At 45.7% G+C, this 24,887-nt stretch overlaps 1 protein-coding gene across 1 annotated transcript in view; it reads left to right on the forward strand.

Moving 5' to 3' along the window:
- The first annotated feature begins 579 nt into the window (after positions 1-579).
- LOC147099434 (suppressor of cytokine signaling 1-like) overlaps positions 580-24,887 on the forward strand; it is an 84,918-nt gene continuing 60,610 nt past the window's right edge. The window contains exon 1 of the mRNA XM_085969582.1: positions 580-1,010. The gene's annotated coding sequence lies outside the window, so the exon portion shown is untranslated. The remainder of the gene's footprint in view (positions 1,011-24,887) is intronic.

Consider the following 24,887-nt stretch of genomic DNA (forward strand, 5'->3'; position numbering starts at 1 on the left):
TGGCGGCTGTGAACTCCACGCTTCCCAGTCAGTATAGATTGTGGACGGGAAGAAAACAAAAACCTTTGAGACACAGCGGAAAACTGTCAACTGTGGCTCAGTGGGCAGCACTCTTGCCTCTGAGTCAGAAGATTGTGGGTTCAAATCCCACTCCAGAGACTCGAGCCCAGAAATCTAGGCTGACATTCGCAGTGCAGAGGGAGCGCTGCACTGTCAGAGGCGCTGTCTTTCCGATAAGAGGTTAAAACCAAGGTCCCCTCTGCCCTACCAGGTGGGTGTAAAAGATCCCAGTGGCACCATTTGGGTAGAAGAGCTGGGGAGTTCTCCCCTGTGTCCTGGCCAATCCCTTACCAAAAAAAAAGTTGCCAGAGGGCAGCCAGACTGCACATGCCCACTCAACCCAGACAAGGCAAGAGTTAAACAGTCTGGCGGTCATTCGGTTTCGATACAGAGTGGGCGTAGGAAATCTCTGTGGGTTTAAGGGTTAATTTTGGAAAAAAAAAAGACACTCGAATGAGTGACGTGCATGAAAGTGAAACCAGGTTGAAATTTCTTGGAAAGACTCCGCGTGGCGGGGGTTTCTGTGAAATGAAGGAGGGAAGAGAGAAAAAAAAGAGAGAGAGGGCGGCGCTTCAAACGACTTTGCGAAAACTGACATTTCGGGGCAGCGCTCCAGAAAGTGAGACGGGAGCAGGTCCGAGAGGCCGGGGCCGGACCCGGACCTCTTCCCCCCACCGCCCACCGCCACTCGGCTCAGCCGCCCGGGGCCACAGCACAGCACAGCACGCCGGACACCCAGGAGGGCAATGCTCCGCCAAGCCAGCACATCGCCAGCAAGCGCAGCGCCCGCCCGTCCGATCAGCTCGCCCGACAACCCGCAACGGCAATCCACGCAAACCTTCCAGCACTCCAATGACCCTCCCTCCTCGCCAGTCCCTGAAATCATCCGCGGGGGCTCGGTCCGGCCAGTCTTTGATGTGAAAGGCAGCAACATGAGTTTATGAGTAAGGGTGAGTAAACATTGTGTGTGTGCGGAATTAAAAACAAAAAGTTAGGCTTTTTAACTCAATTCTGCTGTTGACTTCCAGTTAAATCATGTGTTTTGAAATCATTATCGAGATTTTCTCTTATTCTGGAATGCAAGTTGCTGCCTTTTTTTTTTGCAGCAGAGGTTGCAATGAATTCAGGGGTCGAAGCGCAGCCCGTGTTTCAGGAGCCCCTCAGAGGTAACGCTTCAGTGCTGGCCGCTGGCACCGAACTGTTAACTGGGCAACTCACTCACTCGTGTTTCTGCCGATCGCACCGAACAGAATTTCTCTTCAGTTGTTGATTCTGACGAGAACTGTCAAGAAAGTCCGATTTTTTTTTTTTTTTGCAGGTGGCGCAGAGCTTCGGCTGAGTCAGGTGAAAGAGGTGAAACTTCAAAAAGCTGGCAAAACAGAAACACCAGCATCTGTAACTAGAGAGGACAGGTTAACACGTTGGCGCAGTCCCGCTTCTGGATGATGAAGTGAACCCCGTTTCAGGGCGGGACTGAACGAGATAGTGAGCGCCCCGTCTCCAGGTCTGGGTTCAGCTCTCTTCCCCGTTTTCAGATATTCTGGCCCAGAAATTCATCTCGGACGGTGACACAGTGACCGCAGTGGAACGGAATATCAGACAGCCCATCCGATACCGCCCCAGATGAATTTCTGGAAGAATCTTGTGTATTTCCACTGTTTTCTGCTTTTATTTACGAGGCGCTGTGTTTTGTGTGTGAACGAAAACTATTCTTCTGAAGCAGAGGTTCTCGGACCTTGCTGCATGGAAACAACTTGCAAACACTTCCAGGAGTCCCTGTAAATACTGACACACTCCCGGGGACCCCCTGTAAATACTGACACACTCCCGGGGACCCCCTGTAAATACTGACACACTCCCGGGGACCCCCTGTTAATACTGACACACTCCCGGGGACCCCCTGTACATACTGACACACTCCCGGGGACCCCCTGTACATACTGACACACTCCCGGGGACCCCCTGTACATACTGACACACTCCCGGGGACCCCCTGTACATACTGACACACTCCCGGGGACCCCCTGTAAATACTGACACACTCCCGGGGACCCCATGTAAATACTGACACACTCCCGGGGACCCCCTGTACATACTGACACACTCCCGGGGACCCCCTGTAAATACTGACACACTCCCGGGGACCCCCTGTAAATACTGACACACTCCCGGGGGCCCCCCTGTAAATACTGACACACTCCCGGGGACCCCCTGTAAATACTGACACACTCCCGGGGACCCCCTGTAAATACTGACACACTCCTGGGGACCCCCTGTAAATACTGACACACTGCTGGGACCCCCTGCAAATACTGACACACTCCCGGGGACCCCCTGCAAATACTGACACATTCCCGGGGACCCCCTGTAAATACTGACACACTCCCGGGGACCCCCTGTAAATAGTGGCACGCTCTGGGAACCCCCTGTAAATACTGACACGCTCCCGGGGACCCCCTGTAAATACTGGCATGCTCCCGGGGATGCCCCTGTAAATACCGACACACTTCAGGGACCCCCTGTAAATACCGACACACTTCCGGGACCTCCTGTAAATACTGACACACTTCCGGTCCCCCTGTAAATACTGAAAAACTTTGGGGACCCCCTGTAAATACCGACACACTCCCGGGACCCCCTGTAAATACTGACACACTCCCGGGACCCCCTGTAAATACTGACACACTCCTGGGACCCCCTGCAAATACTGACACACTCCTGGGACCCCCTGCAAATACTGACATACTCCTGGGACCCCCTGCAAATACTGACACACTCCTGGGACCCCCTGCAAATACTGACACACTCCTGGGACCCCCTGTAAATACTGACACACTTCTGGGACCCCCTGCAAATAATGACACACTTCTGGGACCCCCTGCAAATAATGACACACTTCTGGGACCCCCTGTAAATACTGACACACTCCCGGGACCCCCTGCAAATACTGACACACTTCTGGGACCCCCTGCAAATAATGACACACTTCTGGGACCCCCTGTAAATACTGACACACTTCTGGGACCCCCTGCAAATACTGACACACTCCTGGGACCCCCTGCAAATAATGACACACTCCCGGGGACCCCCTGTGAATACTGACACACTCCTGGGACCCCCTGCAAATACTGACACACTTCTGGGACCCCCTGCAAATACTGACACACTCCTGGGACCGCCTGCAAATACTGACACACTCCTGGGACCCCCTGCAAATATTGACACACTCCTGGGACCCCCTGTAAATACTGACACACTCCTGGGACCCCCTGTAAATACTGACACACTCCTGGGACCCCCTGCAAATACTGACACTCCTGGGACCCCCTGTAAATACTGACACACTCCTGGGACCCCCTACAAATACTGAGATGTTCCTGGGAAACCTCTAACCATTGACCCACTTTTCAGAACCCTCTGCCAACAATGGCACTTTTCTAAGGACCTCCTGCAAATATTGGTACGCTCCAGGGGGACCCCTGCAAACGCTTATAGGCTGCTGCGGGCTCCCTGCAAATACTGACACGTTCCTAAGGACCCCCCTGCCTTAACTTTCAAAAGTCCCAAAGAAAAATTGTGCTACAGAAAATGATTTTTATCAGCATAGGGCAGTGGGGGAAAATGTGCAGTAAATGAACAGATACAGGAAAAACCTAGAAAATCTTGATGACAGACATACAGAAGTCATGCCCTCACCGACCCCTAGGGTCTGGGTACCCCAGGTTGAAAGGTTCTGCCTTAAACCTCTCTCATAAGTGCTCCAAACACAGCCTCTTCCAAGGGGAAGGTGTGTGGACTGCCACCTTTTGAGATTCCACCGGCATTCCAGTCGCTAACGGAATTAAAAAGTCACTAGAGAAAATTCTGAAGGAAGAAATAATGGCCAGTGTGTCCCCAGTCCTTGATATTCTCTGTCTGTCTGTTTTGAACTCCCAGGCGAATCTTACCATGGGTCCTGTGTGCTGGTCTGAAACAGCAATGTCAGCATGTGCTTGGGATGTAAAGGGTTACAAAGCCATTAATTAGTATTTTGTGAAATCCCTCCATGGCCTCACCCCTCCCTATCTCTGTAATCTCCTCCAGCCCCACAACCCTCCGAGATATCTACACTGCTCCATTTCTGGCCTCTTGAGCAACCCCGAAAATAATCACTCCACTGTTGGCGGCTGTGCCTTCAGCTGCCAAGGCCCTAAGCCCTGGGATTCCCTCCCTAAATCTCGCTACCTCTCTTTCCTCCTTTAAGATGCTCCTTAAAACCTGCCTCTTCGATCAAGCATTTGGTCACCTGCCCTAATTTCTCCTTTTGTGGCTCGGTGTCACATTATGTTTTCTAACACTCCTGTGAGGCGCCTTGGGATGTTTTACGACATTAAAGGTGCTATATAAATACAAGTTGTTGCTGTTGTTGTTGAGAAAGGATGAACTCTTTCAGTACGAGAACAGGACCTCTTTGTTAAGAATGTTTAAAGGAAACAGAGGCACAATGACTTTAGCCGGTAGGGTAAAATGGGTGATACCCGTTATACATCTCTCCACTAACCACATGGAAATAAAAATTGGGAGAGCTGGGTAACAGGTGGCTGATCTGATATTGCCCGTTTTACACTTGCCCAAAGTCAAAATGGCCCCCAAGATGTTTGATATGGATTGCGTTCTGGAACTTTTGTTCCCAAGTTGATCTCTGATCAGGTACCTGGGCTCTGTGGTTCCTCTGCTCAGCATATGCTGATGTATCTGGTATTTTTCTCTCTCCTGAAGCTGCTGATCTAAGTTAGTGCACAGATAGCCCACGAGTACTGTCCCAGTGATGATTCTTCAGTGTCGGCTGTGGCTCAGTGGGTAGCACACTCGCCTACTGAGTCAGAAGGTTGTGGGTTCAAGTCCCACTCCAGCGGCTTCAGCACATCAATCTAGGCTGACGCTGCAGTGGAGCGCTGCACTGTTGGAGGTGCCGTCTTTTGGATGAGACGTTAAACCGAGGCCCCGTCTGCCCTCTCAGGTGGACGTAAAAGATCCTATGGCACTATTTCGAAGAAGAGCAGGGGAGTTCTCCCCGGTGTCCTTGGCCAATATTTAATCCCTCAATCAACATAACAAAAACAGATTATCTGGTCATTATCACATTGCTGTTTGTGGGAGCTTGCTGTGCACAAATTGGCTGCCGTGTTTCCCACATTACAACAGTGACTACACTCCAAAAGTGCTTCATTGGCTGTAAAGCGCTTTGAGACGTCCGGTGGACGTGAAAGGCGCTATATATACGCAAGTCGTCGTCTTCTTCATATGTGAGCCTGTATAGTGAGTGCAGGCAGGCTACTTGACACGGGCGGAAGGTCACCATGACTGGATGTTGTCCACACACAAGGACCTTCAGGTAGGGGTCACTCGGTAGCAGTAAGCACTGGGAACCTTGACTGATCCCTCCCTACCACATGGAGCTGAGGCTAATTGCAGCGCCCCGATGATTGGCTCAGCAGAGAACAGCTCATTCAGAACAGGTCAGGAATCGAACCTGGGGCTCTACAGATGATTTTGGACGATAGGCGCGCAGCCAAGCCCAAACATGCGGATCTCCCTCCATCAGCCGCACTCGTAATGTAAACAAGCCCAAGTTCCAGGAACCCATGGCACAATAGACTCATGAAAATTTATATGTGTCCCTTTGAGAGCAGATGTATCGCATGTTTGCACTGCATGTTTACAGGCATCACAAGGTCCTGGTACGAGAGGTGATTTACCTCGTGTAGTTTAAATTGAAACACCTATTCGGCTTGTAACTGTTGATTCAACCACCTCACTGTCATGACCTTCTGTTGCCAGATAACACTGGTCCAACTTTCCAGTAAACTACACGTTTGTTTTCCTGCATTTCCCTGATTGTTTGCTGCATTTTGACCTGGCCTGACCACAAGGGGGTGTAGACAATGAAACCGATCCAATATTTTGCCACGTATGAAAGAAATATAAGCTTTCCAATTAGCCGACACCAACACCTTGCGTTAACCCACGAGTGCCATTCCTCAATGGGCCTGTGCTTTGATAATTGCTGGTTTGGTGATGCACAGACCCGGCCTGTTCTGTTTCATACATCCCTGCAAATGACAGAAACCTTCAAGGGACCCACAGGACTCGTGTCTTTCTCGCTCCTTTATTTCTCCCTTTTCTTCCCCACCCTCATCCTTCAGCTTTACCTTACACAAACTCCAACCCATCCAGAATTCCCCTGCTGCTATCCACGTTTGTAGGGAATCCCATGCGCCCAGTCGTCCCTGTCCACGATTTGCAGATCCTTATCCTCATCCCTGTCTTCATATCCTCCCCTGGCCTTGCAATCTTCTCCAGCCCTACATCCCCCAAGACACAATTTAACACAAGTAAAAGCGCGGCAAACTTCTAACTTTTGTTCTAACTTTGATTTTTAAAAAAGGTATCCAGACAGGGGAATGGGATGGACAGGTTCCTCAGCCAGCAGAGCTGAACCTGACCCGGGAGTGTTTAATGTTGCCACTGAGCTCGAATGATCAGACGATCCTGGGTTTCAGGTGGTCTTATGTTTGATTTCAGGCTGTGTAGGATCTCTACCACTGGCCTAAGATTTTTTGGGTTATTGGGGGAGAGGGTGGGGGGTGGCCCCGGGGTGGGGGCCGAGGTGCGGGCCGAGGTGCTGCAATGGGGAAACCCGCCTGAAATAAAGAATAGATTTGCCTTCCAAAGTTAGGCTTTATTAACTTTAAAATTAGCAGCATATCTTTCTACATCCAGTCCCAACTAAGGCTAGAAAAGGACTGAATTTAAGGTAGCCACAACACATCATGTGATCATCAACTACCAATGAGATGACAACACATATCCCAAGGCAGTTAACAAACAACGAATCATAATACTTTTACTAATCAAGGAATAATCACCACATTCACCCCTCCTTTTAAAATATACTCCTAATAACTTTTACAATTTACAATTAATTATTTACAACTAAACTATGCACGAGAATAAAACTATTTACATAACACAATACTAAATGAACAACAACAAATAATAACATTACGCATAAGTATTAAGTATCTCAACTAAAACAATATACTATAATATTTCAACAATTTTTAAAACATTATCAATTTAAAAATCCATTTTCAATCGGTCGACCGCATATCTTGTTCGTGTCGACCTTCTTAACCTTGGTGAAATTCCTTGCCCTCCCACGCCAGAAGGCACAGAAGTATCTTCAACAGGAAGGCTATCCATATCCCGATTCTCAACGGTTTCCGGATTAGAAATCCCATCAGAAGATGAACTGGGACGGTCATAAACATCTACCAAAGGCTGACTAATAGAAGTATGATTATCTGCAATCGGATTGGAAATATTCGTAGTATCTGTAACAGCATCCACCTTATCCGAATCATGACCATTATTAATATCCTCAGAAGAGGGCTGGCCCCCACAAGGAGCCAAGTCTTTAATTGAAACAGTACTTTCTTTCCCATCTTGGAATCGAATATGAGCATATTGGGAATTTGCCTCCAACAGCTCCACCTCCTCCACCAAGGGGTCATATTTTGACAATCTAACATGGCGTCGAAGCAACACAGGTCCCTGCATAGTAAGCCATGAAGGTACCGAATATCCCGTAGTAGATCTCCGCAGATAGTTAAGAGCCTTTCATGGGGGGTCACATTCGTAGCCGTTGAAAGCAGTGATCTAATGGAATGCAGGGCATCAGGCAGCACCATTTCCCACTGTGTATTCTTAAGGTTCCGGGATGTCAACGCCAACATAACTGCCTTCCAGATCACCCCATTGTATCGTTCGCACTGTCCATTACCCTGGGGATTATACGGGGTAGTTCTACTAGTAGAAATTCCCCGACTCTGAAGGTATTCCTTCAACTGGGAAGACATAAAAGAACTTCCCTGATCCGAATGGATATATGCAGGCATCCCAAAGATGACAAAAAGTTGAGTCAGACATTTAATAACTGTAGCAGCTGATACATCTGCACAAGGAAAAGCAAAAGGGAATCTTGAAAACTCATCCACAACAGTAAATATATATCGGTTTTGAGTAGTTGAAGGAAGAGGTCCCTTAAAATCAACACAAACGTTCAAAAGGAGAAGTAGCCTTTATAAGATGAGCTCGTTGAGGCTTAAAGAAATTCGGTTTACACCGAGCACAGATAGAACATGATGAAGTCATCTGCTTGACGTCTTCAACTGAAAAAGGCAAGTTCTTACTGCGTACAAAGTGTATCATCCTCGTAACCCCAGGATGACATAAGGCATTGTGAAGATTAATAAGCGTATCTCCGTGAATCACCGAACAATAAGCCCTCAACAGTGCATCAGCAGCAACATTATCCTTCCCCGGACGATAAACTATGTCAAAATGGTAACATGCCAACTCAATCCTCCATCTCATTATTTTATCATTTTTAATCTTTCCAAAATGTTTAACATCAAACATAAAGGACACAGATTTTTGGTCAGTTACCAGCGTGAAATGTCGCCCCGATAAATAATGTCTCCATTTACGCAATGCTTCTACTATTGCGTATGCCTCTTTTTCTATTGAGGAATGTCTTTTTTCACTATTATTCAAAGTACGTGAGAAAAAGGCCACAGGTCTTCCATTTTGTTTCCAAGTAGCCCCAATTGCAAAATCCGAAGCATCCGTCTCAATCACAAAGGGAACCTGCTCATCAATGGAATGCACAACTGCTCCTAAAATATCCTTTTTAAAATTCTCAAAACATGTCCTGGCCTCCCATGATAGAGGATATGTCGTAACCCGAATAAGAGGCCGGATCTTCCGTGAAAAATTTGCAATCCAATTAGAATAATAAGAAAACAGTCCAACAACTCGTTGCAAAGCCTTAGAATTAGTAGGACAAGGTAAATCGATCAATGGTCGCAGACGTTCTGGATCTGGTTTAATCTTATTTCCCGAAATAATATACCCCAATAAATTTACCTCAGTAGTCGAAAAGACACATTTCTCTTTGTTAAAAGTTAAACCAACTTTTTTGCAGCTTGAAGGAATCTTTTTAAATTAGAATCATGCTCCACCCTTGATTTGCCACACACTGTGATGTCATCTAAGTATGAAAAGGTGTCAGAGAGGGAGTTATCACTTATAAAAGCATCCATTGCCCGTTGAAAACAAGCAACACCATTAGTAACACCAAATGGTATTCGGCAAAACTGATACAGCTTTCCACCAGCCTCAAAGGCCGTATATGGTTGATCCTTCTTAACAATAGGAATCTGATGATAAGCACTCTTTAAATCAATAGTGCTAAAAACTTGATACTGAGATACTTTATTGATAAGCTCATCAATCTTAGGCAAAGGGTACGCGTCTAATTGAGTATACCTATTAATAGTTTGGGAATAGTCTATCACCATTCGTTTCTTGTGTCTCTCATTAGTCGTGACAACTACCTGTGCTCGCCAAGGCGAACAACTAGGTTCAATGATTCCTTCCAATAAGAGACGTTGAACTTCAGAATTAATAAATTCTCTATCCTGACTACTATATCTTCTTGGCTTGGTAGCAATTGGCTTACAATCCGACATCAAATTAGAAAAAAGTGATAATGGAGGAATAGATAAAGAGGTTAATCCACAAATAGATAAAGGTGGCTTAGTCCCTCCAAATGAAAGACTAAGAGACTCGTGTAACTGAAGAACATCATGTCCAATCAAAATATCCGCACAGAGATTAGGCAAAACAGATAGGCGTATATCAGTATACGTATTACCCAGAAGAACCATTTTCACAAAGCAACAACCAGCTATTTGTGAAATAAGGGTCGTCTGAGCCATACACACCTGATACGTAACAGGCGAAATTTTCAAATGCTTCTCCTTCGCAAACTGAAGACTTATAAAACTCTCAGTACTGCCCGTATCTATAAGGGCCTTCACTTCCAACCCATTAACTTGAGCCGTAACTATAGCTTTGTTTAGGCCATGAGCAAATGCAGCAGAAATTGATGCAATAAACGCCCTATCTAAAGGCTGAATAGTCACAGAAGAGGTAGTGGAGGAAGACCCTCCCACACCAGAAGGAGGGAAGGTAATTGAACCTGATGATTTGCACACACGTGCATAATGACCTCTCTTGCCGCATTTACTACACACAGCCTCCCGAGCAGGACACTTCAGACGAGGGTGCCGGATATTCCCACAAAAATAACACTTCTGAATCCTAGAGGCAACGGCCGCCGAAGTAGAAACTGTTTCAAAATCTAGTAAACCACTCCCATTAAGTCCACATAATTCCTTTTCATCCGAAACTGCCGAAACCATAGTCGCAGGCCGATTAAAAAGAGCATAAGAATCCGAACTTCTCTGAGCCACATCCAATGTAGAAGCTTGCTCAAAAGCACTTTTAAGATCCAGAGTCTTATTTTCTAACAACCGCTGATGAATTGATCTAGACAGTAATCCATTAATAAAAGCATCCCGTACCGATTCGTCCTTATGTTCTTCAGCCGTCACAGCCTTATAATTACAGTCAACACTAAGGCACCGAAGTGCTTGTAAATAAGTATCCAAAGATTCTCCCACCTGCTGCCTACGGGCAGATAAAAGATGACGTGCGAATACCTCATTCTTTGGTTTAACAAAAATCTTTTCCAATGTAGAAATAGCCTCTTCATAAGTTTTACAGTGTAAAATATATTTATATACATCCGGGTCAATGTAGTTGATCAGCATATTCAGCTTATTTAGAGCCTCTTGATCCAACACGCCCAAAAAGTTTTTAAATGTACAATACCAATGTTTCCATTTATCATCCACTCCAGCAGAATTGGGGTCAGCCTTGAATCGTTCTGGTTGAAGATATCGCTCCATTCTAACAAAAAGTTAATAAATTGAAATAAAGAATAGATTTGCCTTCCAAAGTTAGGCTTTATTAACTTTAAAATTAGCAGCATATCTTTCTACATCCAGTCCCAACTAAGGCTAGAAAAGGACTGAATTTAAGGTAGCCACAACACATCATGTGATCATCAACTACCAATGAGATTACAACACATATCCCAAGGCAGTTAACAAACAACGAATCATAATACTTTTACTAATCAAGGAATAATCACCACACCGCCAGAGTTGCTGTTCCTGATATCCAGTGACCCCTGCTGGGAAGTGCTCATGTGTGGATGTCAGAAGTGGGCCCAATTATGATGTCCTCCATGCTGATACTCACTGTCTAGACACACACATATATAGTCATAATGATCCCATTACCATCTCCTTTTGCCTTGCACCATCATCCCTTTTGCCGCTTAATCTCTCCTGCCTTTCATCCTATTACAGACTGTCCCTTTTGTTCTTTCCTCCCCTCCCTCCTCTCCCTGCCCCTACACTTGCTTAAATAAAAACCTGTTACATCTCCAACTTTTTCCAGATCTGACGAAGGGTCATCGACCTGAAACTTTAACTCTGTTTCTCTCTCTACAGATGCTGCCTGGCCTGCTGAGTATTTCCAGCATTTTCTGTTTTTTTATTTCACATTTCCAGCATCCGCAGTATTTTGCTTTTGTATATAATAGTCACTCGGGTGAAGTACCAGAGGATTACTGGTGGAAATATACAACAGCACGAGTCGACACATTCAAGAGACAAGTGGCAAAACTGCACAAACAAATATTGACACTGGGGACAAAAAGCAGAAAAGATTCACTAGATTGATTCCTGGGATGAGCGGGCTGTCCTATGATGAGAGATTGTGTAGAATGGGCCGATACTCTCTGGAGTTTAGAAGAATGAGAGGTGATCTCATTGAAACATACAAGATTCTGAAGGGGATTGACAGGGTAGGTGCTGAGAGGCTGTTTCCCCCTGGCTGGAGTGTCTAGAACTAGGGGGGCATAGTCTCAGGATAAGGGGTCGGCCATTTAAGACTGAGATGAGGAGGAATTTCTTCACTCAGAGGGTTGTGAATCTTTGGAATTCTCTGCCCCAGAGGGCTGTGGATGCTGAGTCTTTGAGTATATTCAAGACTGAGATCGATAGATTTTTGGACTCTAGGGGAATCGAGGGATATGGAGATCGGGCAGGAAAGTGGAGTTGAGGTCGGTGATCAGCCATGATCTTATTGAATGGCGGAGCAGGCTCGAGGGGCCGTATGGCCGACTCCTGCTCCTATTTCTTATGTTCTTATTCCACTTCCCAGTACCGACACCCCTCACTTTGATAAATATCCATTATTAGAATAATAAGAAATATATTTCATCTTTGCGCTCTGCGGACTGGCAAAGCAACAATCCTAGTCCGAGAAGATGGAGCTGTTCTTTTGCCTTGAGGGATGCGAAGCCGGCTTTGGGCAATCAATTCCCCATGGCACAAATGCAAAGGTGGGGCAAGAAATCAGAATGGATTGAGGAGTAACTATCGAATGACCTCTGTGTTTCTGTCTTGGTCTTGATGAACTGCATTGTGTTAAGCAGAACTGCAAGATAAATCGTCATGTTCTTATAGAAATTTTTAAGCAGGAACAGGATATAAATAGTCCAGGCAAACAGAGCTCAGAACGGTTTACTGGACAAAGACGAAATACTGCGGATGCTGGCAAGCAGAAATAGAAACCGAAAATGCTGGAAACACTCAGCAGGTCGGGCAGCATCTGTGGAGAGAGAAACAGAGCTAGCGTTTCAGGTCGATGACCTTTCGTCAGAACAGTGTATTACGGTTTATTTGACTCTCTTGGCTGTCACTCGGGCCAGAGAGGAGAATGACCTGGCAGTTCTGACAAAAGGGCATCGGCCTGAAACGTTAACTCTGTTTCTCGCTCCACAGATGCATCCTGACCTACTGAGTACTTCCAGCATTTTCAGCTTTTATTCATTATTAGAGGTTTACTGAACTCTGGCTCTCTCATCCAAGATTCGATTTAGGATATCAATGAAGACAATTTAAATGTCTTTGGGATGCTTTCCCTTGGGGCCCTGGGGAAGCTGAGTTTGATAACTGAAGAATGTCTTCAGATGATTCTTTTTCTGGATTGGAAACTTGGAGCTGAGCCAAGTTTACAGTTGGTAACTTTCACTATGTGTGATGTCCTCACCCAGGAGAACTGGGTTGGTGGAGATTTAAAGTCTGATGGCGTGGGGTACAGGAATTAATACCCTTGAAATCACAATGGATTGAAGTATTCTCGGGGTTTTCTTCCCTAAAGGACAATAGTGAACCAGTTGTTTTTTTACGACAGTCCAACAGCTTCGTGATCACTTTTACTTGTGCCAGCTCTTTAGTCCCAGATTTGCTTTTGTACACTGAATTCAAATTCTCAGGTGCGATTTGAAGTTACAGTCTCTGGATTATTAGTTCAGTAACATAAGCACTTCGCTACCATACCCCTACTGTGTTTATTACCTGGCTGTTAATGGTGCCAAGTCCAGCAGTGCTCGTGTCCTGCTCCCTCACAGTGAAGTGAGAGTCGATGCTGAGAGGTGACCTGATGGAGGTCTTTAAAATTATGAAGGAATTCGATAAGGTAGACGTAGAGAAGATGTTTGCACTGGTGGAGGAGTGCAAAACTAAGGGCCAGTAATATAAGATAGTCACCAATAAATCAATAAGGAACTGAGGAGAAACATCGAGAGTGGTGAGAATGTCAAACTCGCCATGGAATAGTTGAGGCGAATTGCGCAGATGCATTTAAGGGGACGCTAGCTAAGTACATGAGAGAGAAAGGAATAGGGTGAGATGACGTAAAGTGGGAGGAGACTCGTGGGGAAGCATTAAAATCCAGCATGGACCAGTTGAGCCGAAGGGCCTGTTTCTGTGCTGTAAATACTACATAATTCAATGTAATGTCTAAGTGTAGAAGAGCTTTCTCTGAGGCACGCATTAATCCTACAGAATGAAACAGGAGAGTTTCCTTTCACACAGTCCCCTTTAACTGCACACACTGCAGTTTTCAATGTTTTAATACACTTGCATCAATGCATTACAGTTTGTGATACACCTGTAACTGTGTGTTACGGTTTCTGATACACTTGTAACTGTGTATTGCAGTTTGTGATACACCTGTCACTGTGTGTTACAGTTTGTGATACACCTGTAACTTTGTGTTACAGTTTGTGATACACCTGTCACTGTGTGTTACAGTTTGTGATACACCTGTAACTGTGTGTTACGGTTTGTGATACACCTGTAACTTTGTGTTACAGTTTGTGATACACCTGTAACTGTGTGTTACAGTTTGTGATACACCTGTAACTTTGTGTTACAGTTTGTGATACACCTGTAACTGTGTGTTACGGTTTGTGATACACTTGTAACTGTGTGTTACAGTTTGTGATACACTTGTAACTGTGTATTGCAGTTTGTGATACACCTGTAACTGTGTGTTACGGTTTGTGATACACTTGTAACTGTGTGTTACAGTTTGTGATACACTTGTAACTGTGTGTTACGGTTTGTGATACACTTGTAACTGTGTGTTACGGTTTGTGAGACACTTGTAACTGTGTGTTACGGTTTGTGATACAGGTAGCCTACCCTTTATCCAGACTTCTGAAAACCGAAACCCTCTAAAAACCGAAGGTTTTTTCGTTCAGCGTAAGTCGTGCGTACGACTTACGCTGAACGAAAAAACCTTCGGTTTTTAGAGGGTTCCGGTTGCGGAAGTTCGGATAAAGGGTAAGTCGTGCGCACGACCCCCCGCCGACCCCCCCGCCAGCCCCGACAACCGCCGACCCCGCCAGCCCCGACAACCGCCGACCCTGCCAGCCCCGACAACCGCCGACCCCCCCGCGGACCCCGCCGGCCCCGACAACCGCCGACCCCGCCAGCCCCGACAACCGCCGACCCCCCCGCGGACCCCGCCAGCCCCGACAACCGCCGACCCCGCCAGCCGCCGACCCCCCCGCGGACCCGCCGGCCCCGACAACCGCCGACCCCCCCGCGGACCCCGCCAGCCCCGACAACCGCGGACCCCGCCAGCCCCGACAACCGCCGGCCCCCCCGCGGACCCCGCCAGCCCCGACAACCGCCGACCGCCCCCCCCACCACGTACCCCGCCGGCCCCGACCCCCGCCGACCCCGACTGACTTACGCTGAGCGTCAGCGTAAGTCGTGCGCACGACCCCCCGCCGACCCCCCCCACGGACCCCCGCCGACCCACCTTCCGAAATCCGAAATTCTCCTTTATCCGAAACTCGGCTGGTCCCGAGGTTTTCGGATAAAGGAGAGTCTACCTGTACACTTGTAACTGTGTGTTACGGTTTGTGATACATTTGTAACTGTGTGTTACAGTTTGTGATACACTTGTAACTATGTTATGGTTTGTGATATACTTGTAACTGGCCTAGAAATTCGGTGGGCTGCGCCACCAGTTAGCGCCTAAAGAGGGCACTCAGTGGCTTTAGCGCCACTGGCCACGCCTCCCGCGATATTTAGCTGGGGCGCGAATGGCGGCGTTAGCCTGTTGTGCTGCGCCGCCGCCGATGACATCATCGGTGTGCGCAGCGCCCCGCTACCGCACCGATCTCGATATTCGGTAGCGCCCGCCTCTGTAGCGCCGTTCACAAATCGCGCCCAGTTCACGGGGCCTACCTGTGGCGGCAGTGGAGCAAATTAAGGTGGAGGTGCGGGGCGGCTGTTTTTTCCGGCGGCCGCCTGCCAGCACCTCCGTCCCCGGCCTCCTGATCTCCCCCCGCGGCAGTGCCGGCTGTTTTCCGAGAGCCCGGCACTTCTCCTCGGTGCCGGGCTCATTTGCCGGCACTCGCGATCTCCGATCGCGCTGGTGCAGGCCCCTCCCCCTTAAGAATGGGAGGAAGGCCTGCAGTACCGCAGCGCGCCGTGCCGCAACATGTGGCGCTGCGGCACGTTGCACTGCGATATTCAGTTTCAGCGCCCTAAGAGGGATGCGGAGCGCCTCGAGCCTCGCCCCGTGTCCCTCTTGGGGCATTCAAGCTGAATTTCCGGCGGCCGCAACTGCTCCGATCGCTGTGCTAATTCCGGCGCCCAGGCGAGCTTGGCGCCCCATTTGCGGCTCCACCGAATTTCTCCCCCACTGTGTGTTAAGGTTTCTGAGACACTAGTAACTGTGTGTCATGGTTTGTGAGACACTAGTAACTGTGTGTCATGGTTTGTGAGACACTAGTAACTGTGTGTCACGGTTTGTGAGACACTAGTAACTGTGTGTCACGGTTTGTGAGACACTAGTAACTGTGTGTCATGGTTTGTGAGACACTAGTAACTGTGTCATGGTTTGTGAGACACTAGTAACTGTGTGTCACGGTTTGTGAGACACTAGTAACTGTGTGTCATGGTTTGTGAGACACTAGTAACTGTGTGTCATGGTTTGTGAGACACTAGTAACTGTGTGTCATGGTTTGTGAGACACTAGTAACTGTGTGTCATGGTTGTGAGACACTAGTAACTGTGTGTCATGGTTTGTGAGACACTAGTAACTGTGTGTTAAGGTTTGTGAGACACTAGTAACTGTGTCATGGTTTGTGAGACACTAGTAACTGTGTGTTACGGTTTGTGAGACACTAGTAACCATGTGTTATGGTTTGTGAGACACTAGTAACTGTGTGTCATGGTTTGTGAGACACTAGTAACTGTGTGTCATGGTTTGTGAGACATTAGTAACTGTGTGTCATGGTTTGTGAGACACTAGTAACTGTGTGTCATGGTTTGTGAGACACTAGTAACTGTGTGTTAAGGTTTGTGAGACACTAGTAACTGCGTGTCATGGTTTGTGAGACACTACTAACTTTGTGTCATGGTTTGTGAGACACTAGTAACTGTGTGTCATGGTTTGTGAGACACTAGTAACTGTGTGTCAAGGTTTGTGAGACACTAGTAACTGTGTCATGGTTTGTGAGACACGAGTAACTGTGTGTCATGGTTTGTGAGACACGAGTAACTGTGTGTCATGGTTTGTGAGACACTAGTAACTGTGTGTCATGGTTTGTGAGACACTAGTAACTGTGTGTCATGGTTTGTGAGACACTAGTAACTGTGTGTCATGGTTTGTGAGACACTAGTAACTGTGTGTCATGGTTTGTGAGCCACTAGTAACTGTGTGTCATGGTTTGTGAGACACTAGTAACTGTGTGTCATGGTTTGTGAGACACTAGTAACTGTGTGTCATGGTTTGTGAGACACTAGTAACTGTGTGTCATGGTTTGTGAGACACTAGTAACTGTGTGTCATGGTTGGTGAGACACTAGTAACTGTGTGTCATGGTTTCTGAGACACTAGTAACTGTGTGTCATGGTTGGTGAGACAGTAGTAACTGTGTGTCACGGTTTGTGAGACACTAGTAACTGTGTGTCATGGTTTGTGAGACACTAGTAACTGTGTCATGGTTTGTGAGACACTAGTAACTGTGTGTCATGGTTTGTGAGACATTAGTAACTGTGTGTCATGGTTTGTGAGACACTAGTAACTGTGTGTCATGGTTTGTGAGACACTAGTAACTGTGTGTCATGGTTTGTGAGACACCAGTAACTGTGTGTCATGGTTTGTGAGACACTAGTAACTGTGTGTCACGGTTTGTGAGACACTAGTAACTGTGTGTCATGGTTTGTGAGACATTAGTAACTGTGTGTCATGGTTTGTGAGACACTAGTAACTGTGTGTCATGGTTTGTGAGACACTAGTAACTGTGTGTCATGGTTTGTGAGACACCAGTAACTGTGTGTCATGGTTTGTGAGACACTAGTAACTGTGTGTCACGGTTTGTGAGACACTAGTAACTGTGTGTCATGGTTTGTGAGACACTAGTAACTGTGTGTCATGGTTTGTGAGACACTAGTAACTGTGTGTCATGGTTTGTGAGACACTAGTAACTGTGTGTCATGGTTTGTGAGACACTAGTAACTGTGTGTCATGGTTTGTGAGACACTAGTAACTGTGTGTCATGGTTTGTGAGACACTAGTAACTGTGTGTCATGGTTTGTGAGACACTAGTAACTGTGTCATGGTTTGTGAGACACGAGTAACTGTGTGTCATGGTTTGTGAGACACTCGTAACTGTGTGTCACGGTTTGTGAGACACTAGTAACTGTGTGTCACGGTTTGTGAGACACTAGTAACTGTGTGTCATGGTTTGTGAGACACTAGTAACTGTGTGTCACGGTTTGTGAGACACTAGTAACTGTGTGTCATGGTTTGTGAGACACTAGTAACTGTGTGTCACGGTTTGTGAGACACTAGTAACTGTGTGTCATGGTTTGTGAGACACTAGTAACTGTGTGTCACGGTTTGTGAGACACTAGTAACTGTGTGTCATGGTTTGTGAGACACTAGTAACTGTGTGTCATGGTTTGTGAGACACTAGTAACTGTGTGTCATCGTTTGTGAGACACTAGTAACTGTGTGTCATGGTTTGGGAGACACTAGTAACTGTGTGTCATGGTTTGTGAGAAACTAGTAACTGTGTGTTAAGGTTTGTGAGACACTAGTAACTGTGTGTCACGGTTTGTGAGACACTAGTAACTGTGTGTCATGGTTTGTGAGACACTAGTAACTGTGTGTCACGGTTTGTGAGACACTAGTAACTGTGTGTCATGGTTTGTGAGACACTAGTAACTGTGTGTCATGGTTTGTGAGACACTAGTAACTGTGTGTCATGGTTTGTGAGACATTAGTAACTGTGTGTCATGGTTTGTGAGACACTAGTAAATGTGTGTCATGGTTTGTGAGACACTAGTAACTGTGTGTCATGGTTTGTGAGACACTAGTAACTGTGTGTCATGGTTTGTGAGACACTAGTAACTGTGTGTCATGGTTTGTGAGACACTAGTAACTGTGTCATGGTTTGTGAGACACAAGTAACTGTGTGTCATGGTTTGTGAGACACTAGTAACTGTGTGTCATGGTTTGTGAGACACTAGTAACTGTGTGTCACGGTTTGTGAGACACTAGTAACTGTGTGTCATGGTTTGTGAGACACTAGTAACTGTGTGTCACGGTTTGTGAGACACTAGTAACTGTGTGTCATGGTTTGTGAGACACTAGTAACTGTGTGTCACGGTTTGTGAGACACTAGTAACTGTGTGTCATGGTTTGTGAGACACTAGTAACTGTGTGTCACGGTTTGTGAGACACTAGTAACTGTGTGTCATGGTTTGTGAGACACCAGTAACTGTGTGTCATGGTTTGTGAGACACTAGTAACTGTGTGTCATCGTTTGTGAGACACTAGTAACTGTGTGTCATGGTTTGGGAGACACTAGTAACTGTGTGTCATGGTTTGTGAGACACTAGTAACTGTGTGTTAAGGTTTGTGAGACACTAGTAACTGTGTGTCACGGTTTGTGAGACACTAGTAACTGTGTGTCATGGTTTGTGAGACACTAGTAACTGTGTGTCACGGTTTGTGAGACACTAGTAACTGTGTGTCATGGTTTGTGAGACACTAGTAACTGTGTGTCATGGTTTGTGAGACACTAGTAACTGTGTGTCATGGTTTGTGAGATACTAGTAACTGTGTGTCATGGTTTGTGAGACACTAGTAACTGTGTGTCATGGTTTGTGAGACACTACTAACTGTGTGTCATGGTTTGTGAGACACTAGTAACTGTGTGTCATGGTTTGTGAGACACTAGTAACTGTGTGTCATGGTTTGTGAGACACTAGTAACTGTGTGTCATGGTTTGTGAGACACTAGTAACTGTGTGTCATGGTTTGTGAGACACTAGTAACTGTGTGTCATGGTTTGTGAGACACTAGTAACTGTGTGTCATGGTTTGTGAGACACTAGTAACTGTGTGTCATGGTTTGTGAGACACTAGTAACTGTGTGTCATGGTTTGTGAGACACTAGTAACTGTGTGTCATGGTTTGTGAGACACTAGTAACTGTGTGTCATGGTTTGTGAGACACTAGTAACTGTGTGTCATGGTTTGTGAGACACGAGTAACTGTGTGTCATGGTTTGTGAGATACTAGTAACTGTGTGTCATGGTTTGTGAGACACTAGTAACTGTGTGTCATGGTTTGTGAGACACTAGTAACTGTGTGTCATGGTTTGTGAGACACTAGTAACTGTGTCATGGTTTGTGAGACACTAGTAACTGTGTGTCATGGTTTGTGAGACACTAGTAACTGTGTGTCATGGTTTGTGAGACACTAGTAACTGTGTGTCATGGTTTGTGAGACACTAGTAACTGTGTGTCATGGTTTGTGAGACACTAGTAACTGTGTGTCATGGTTTGTGAGACACTAGTAACTGTGTGTCATGGTTGGTGAGACACTAGTAACTGTGTGTCATGGTTTCTGAGACACTAGTAACTGTGTGTCATGGTTGGTGAGACAGTACTAACTGTGTGTCACGGTTTGTGAGACACTAGTAACTGTGTGTCATGGTTTGTGAGACACTAGTAACTGTGTCATGGTTTGTGAGACACTAGTAACTGTGTGTCATGGTTTGTGAGACATTAGTAACTGTGTGTCATGGTTTGTGAGACACTAGTAACTGTGTGTCATGGTTTGTGAGACACTAGTAACTGTGTGTCATGGTTTGTGAGACACTAGTAACTGTGTCATGGTTTGTGAGACACTAGTAACTGTGTCATGGTTTGTGAGACACGAGTAACTGTGTGTCACGGTTTGTGAGACACTAGGAACTGTGTGTCACGGTTTGTGAGACACTAGTAACTGTGTGTCATGGTTTGTGAGACACTAGTAACTGTGTGTCACGGTTTGTGAGACACTAGTAACTGTGTGTCATGGTTTGTGAGACACTAGTAACTGTGTGTCACGGTTTGTGAGACACTAGTAACTGTGTGTCATGGTTTGTGAGACACTAGTAACTGTGTGTCACGGTTTGTGAGACACTAGTAACTGTGTGTCATGGTTTGTGAGACACTAGTAACTGTGTGTCATGGTTTGTGAGACACTAGTAACTGTGTGTCATCGTTTGTGAGACACTAGTAACTGTGTGTCATGGTTTGGGAGACACTAGTAACTGTGTGTCATGGTTTGTGAGAAACTAGTAACTGTGTGGTAAGGTTTGTGAGACACTAGTAACTGTGTGTCACGGTTTGTGAGACACTAGTAACTGTGTGTCATGGTTTGTGAGACACTAGTAACTGTGTGTCACGGTTTGTGAGACACTAGTAACTGTGTGTCATGGTTTGTGAGACACTAGTAACTGTGTGTCATGGTTTGTGAGACACTAGTAACTGTGTGTCATGGTTTGTGAGACACTAGTAACTGTGTGTCATGGTTTGTGAGACACTAGTAACTGTGTGTCATGGTTTGTGAGACACTAGTAACTGTGTGTCATGGTTTGTGAGACACTAGTAACTGTGTGTCATGGTTTGTGAGACACTAGTAACTGTGTGTCATGGTTTGTGAGACACTAGTAACTGTGTCATGGTTTGTGAGACACAAGTAACTGTGTGTCATGGTTTGTGAGACACTAGTAACTGTGTGTCATGGTTTGTGAGACACTAGTAACTGTGTGTCACGGTTTGTGAGACACTAGTAACTGTGTGTCATGGTTTGTGAGACACTAGTAACTGTGTGTCACGGTTTGTGAGACACTAGTAACTGTGTGTCATGGTTTGTGAGACACTAGTAACTGTGTGTCACGGTTTGTGAGACACTAGTAACTGTGTGTCATGGTTTGTGAGACACTAGTAACTGTGTGTCACGGTTTGTGAGACACTAGTAACTGTGTGTCATGGTTTGTGAGACACCAGTAACTGTGTGTCATGGTTTGTGAGACACTAGTAACTGTGTGTCATCGTTTGTGAGACACTAGTAACTGTGTGTCATGGTTTGGGAGACACTAGTAACTGTGTGTCACGGTTTGTGAGACACTAGTAACTGTGTGTCATGGTTTGTGAGACACTAGTAACTGTGTGTCACGGTTTGTGAGACACTAGTAACTGTGTGTCATGGTTTGTGAGACACTAGTAACTGTGTGTCATGGTTTGTGAGACACTAGTAACTGTGTGTCATGGTTTGTGAGATACTAGTAACTGTGTGTCATGGTTTGTGAGACACTAGTAACTGTGTGTCATGGTTTGTGAGACACTAGTAACTGTGTGTCATGGTTTGTGAGACACTAGTAACTGTGTGTCATGGTTTGTGAGACACTAGTAACTGTGTGTCATGGTTTGTGAGACACTAGTAACTGTGTGTCATGGTTTGTGAGACACTAGTAACTGTGTGTCATGGTTTGTGAGACACTAGTAACTGTGTGTCATGGTTTGTGAGACACTAGTAACTGTGTGTCATGGTTTGTGAGACACTAGTAACTGTGTGTCATGGTTTGTGAGACACTAGTAACTGTGTGTCATGGTTTGTGAGACACTAGTAACTGTGTGTCATGGTTTGTGAGACACTAGTAACTGTGTGTCATGGTTTGTGAGACACGAGTAACTGTGTGTCATGGTTTGTGAGACACTAGTAACTGTGTGTCATGGTTTGTGAGACACTAGTAACTGTGTGTCATGGTTTGTGAGACACTAGTAACTGTGTCATGGTTTGTGAGACACTAGTAACTGTGTGTCATGGTTTGTGAGACACTAGTAACTGTGTGTCATGGTTGGTGAGACACTAGTAACTGTGTGTCATGGTTTCTGAGACACTAGTAACTGTGTATCATGGTTGGTGAGACAGTAGTAACTGTGTGTCACGGTTTGTGAGACACTAGTAACTGTGTGTCATGGTTTGTGAGACACTAGTAACTGTGTCATGGTTTGTGAGACACTAGTAACTGTGTGTCATGGTTTGTGAGACATTAGTAACTGTGTGTCATGGTTTGTGAGACACTAGTAACTGTGTGTCATGGTTTGTGAGACACTAGTAACAGACACTAGTAACTGTGTGTCACGGTTTTGTGAGACACTAGTAACTGTGTGTCATGGTTTGTGAGACACTAGTAACTGTGTGTCACGGTTTGTGAGACACTAGTAACTGTGTGTCATGGTTTGTGAGACACTAGTAACTGTGTGTCATGGTTTGTGAGACACTAGTAACTGTGTGTCATGGTTTGTGAGACATTAGTAACTGTGTGTCATGGTTTTGTGAGACACTAGTAACTGTGTGTCATGGTTTGTGAGACACTAGTAACTGTGTGTCATGGTTTGTGAGACACTAGTAACTGTGTGTCATGGTTTGTGAGACACTAGTAACTGTGTGTCATGGTTTGTGAGACACTAGTAACTGTGTCATGGTTTGTGAGACACGAGTAACTGTGTGTCATGGTTTGTGAGACACTAGTAACTATGTGTCATGGTTTGTGAGACACTAGTAACTGTGTGTCACGGTTTGTGAGACACTAGTGACTGTGTGTCATGGTATGTGAGACACTAGTAACTGTGTGTCACGGTTTGTGAGACACTAGTAACTGTGGGTCATGGTTTGTGAGACACCAGTAACTGTGTGTCACGGTTTGTGAGACACTAGTAACTGTGTGTCACGGTTTGTGAGACACTAGTAACTGTGTGTCACGGTTTGTGAGACACTAGTAACTGTGTGTCATGGTTTGTGAGACACTAGTAACTGTGTGTCATGGTTTGTGAGACACTAGTAACTCTGTGTCATTGTTTGTGAGACACTAGTAACTGTGTTAATGTTTGTGAGACACTAGTAACTGTGTGTCACGGTTTGTGAGACACTAGTAACTGTGTCATGGTTTGTGAGACACTAGTAACTGTGTTAAGGTTTGTGAGACACTAGTAACTGTGTGTCACGGTTTGTGAGACACTAGTAACTGTGTGTCATGGTTTGTGAGACACTAGTAACTGTGTGTCATGGTTTGTGAGATACCAGTAACTGTGTGTCATGGTTTGTGAGACACTAGTAACTGTGTGTCATGGTTTGTGAGACACTAGTAACTGTGTGTCATGGTTTGTGAGACACTAGTAAATGTGTGTCATGGTTTGTGAGACACTAGTAACTGTGTGTCATGTTTGTGAGACACTAGTAACTGTGTGTCATGGTTTGTGAGACACTAGTAACTGTGTGTCATGGTTTGTGAGACACTAGTAACTGTGTCATGTTTGTGAGACACGAGTAACTGTGTGTCATGGTTTGTGAGACACTAGTAACTGTGTGTCATGGTTTGTGAGACACTAGTAACTGTGTGTCATGGTTTGTGAGACACTAGTAACTGTGTGTCATGGTTTGTGAGACACTAGTAACTGTGTGTCATGGTTTGTGAGACACAAGTAACTGTGTGTCATGGTTTGTGAGACACAAGTAACTGTGTGTCATGGTTTGTGAGACACTAGTAACTGTGTGTCATGGTTTGTGAGACACTAGTAACTGTGTGTCATGGTTTGTGAGACACTAGTAACTGTGTGTCATGGTTGGTGAGACACTAGTAACTGTGTGTCATGGTTTCTGAGACACTAGTAACTGTGTGTCATGGTTGGTGAGACAGTAGTAACTGTGTGTCACGGTTTGTGAGACACTAGTAACTGTGTGTCATGGTTTGTGAGACACTAGTAACTGTGTCATGGTTTGTGAGACACTAGTAACTGTGTGTCATGGTTTGTGAGACATTAGTAACTGTGTGTCACGGTTTGTGAGACACTAGTAACTGTGTGTCATGGTTTGTGAGACACTAGTAACTGTGTGTCATGGTTTGTGAGACACCAGTAACTGTGTGTCATGGTTTGTGAGACACTAGTAACTGTGTGTCACGGTTTGTGAGACACTAGTAACTGTGTGTCATGGTTTGTGAGACACTAGTAACTGTGTGTCATGGTTTGTGAGACACTAGTAACTGTGTGTCATGGTTTGTGAGACATTAGTAACTGTGTGTCATGGTTTGTGAGACACTAGTAACTGTGTGTCATGTTTGTGAGACACTAGTAACTGTGTGTCATGGTTTGTGAG

The sequence above is a fragment of the Somniosus microcephalus genome, chromosome 28 (assembly GCF_052327205.1).
Source record: "Somniosus microcephalus isolate GS21.2 chromosome 28, FLI_Smic_1.0, whole genome shotgun sequence".
In the NCBI taxonomy this organism is placed as follows: Eukaryota; Metazoa; Chordata; class Chondrichthyes; order Squaliformes; family Somniosidae; genus Somniosus; species Somniosus microcephalus.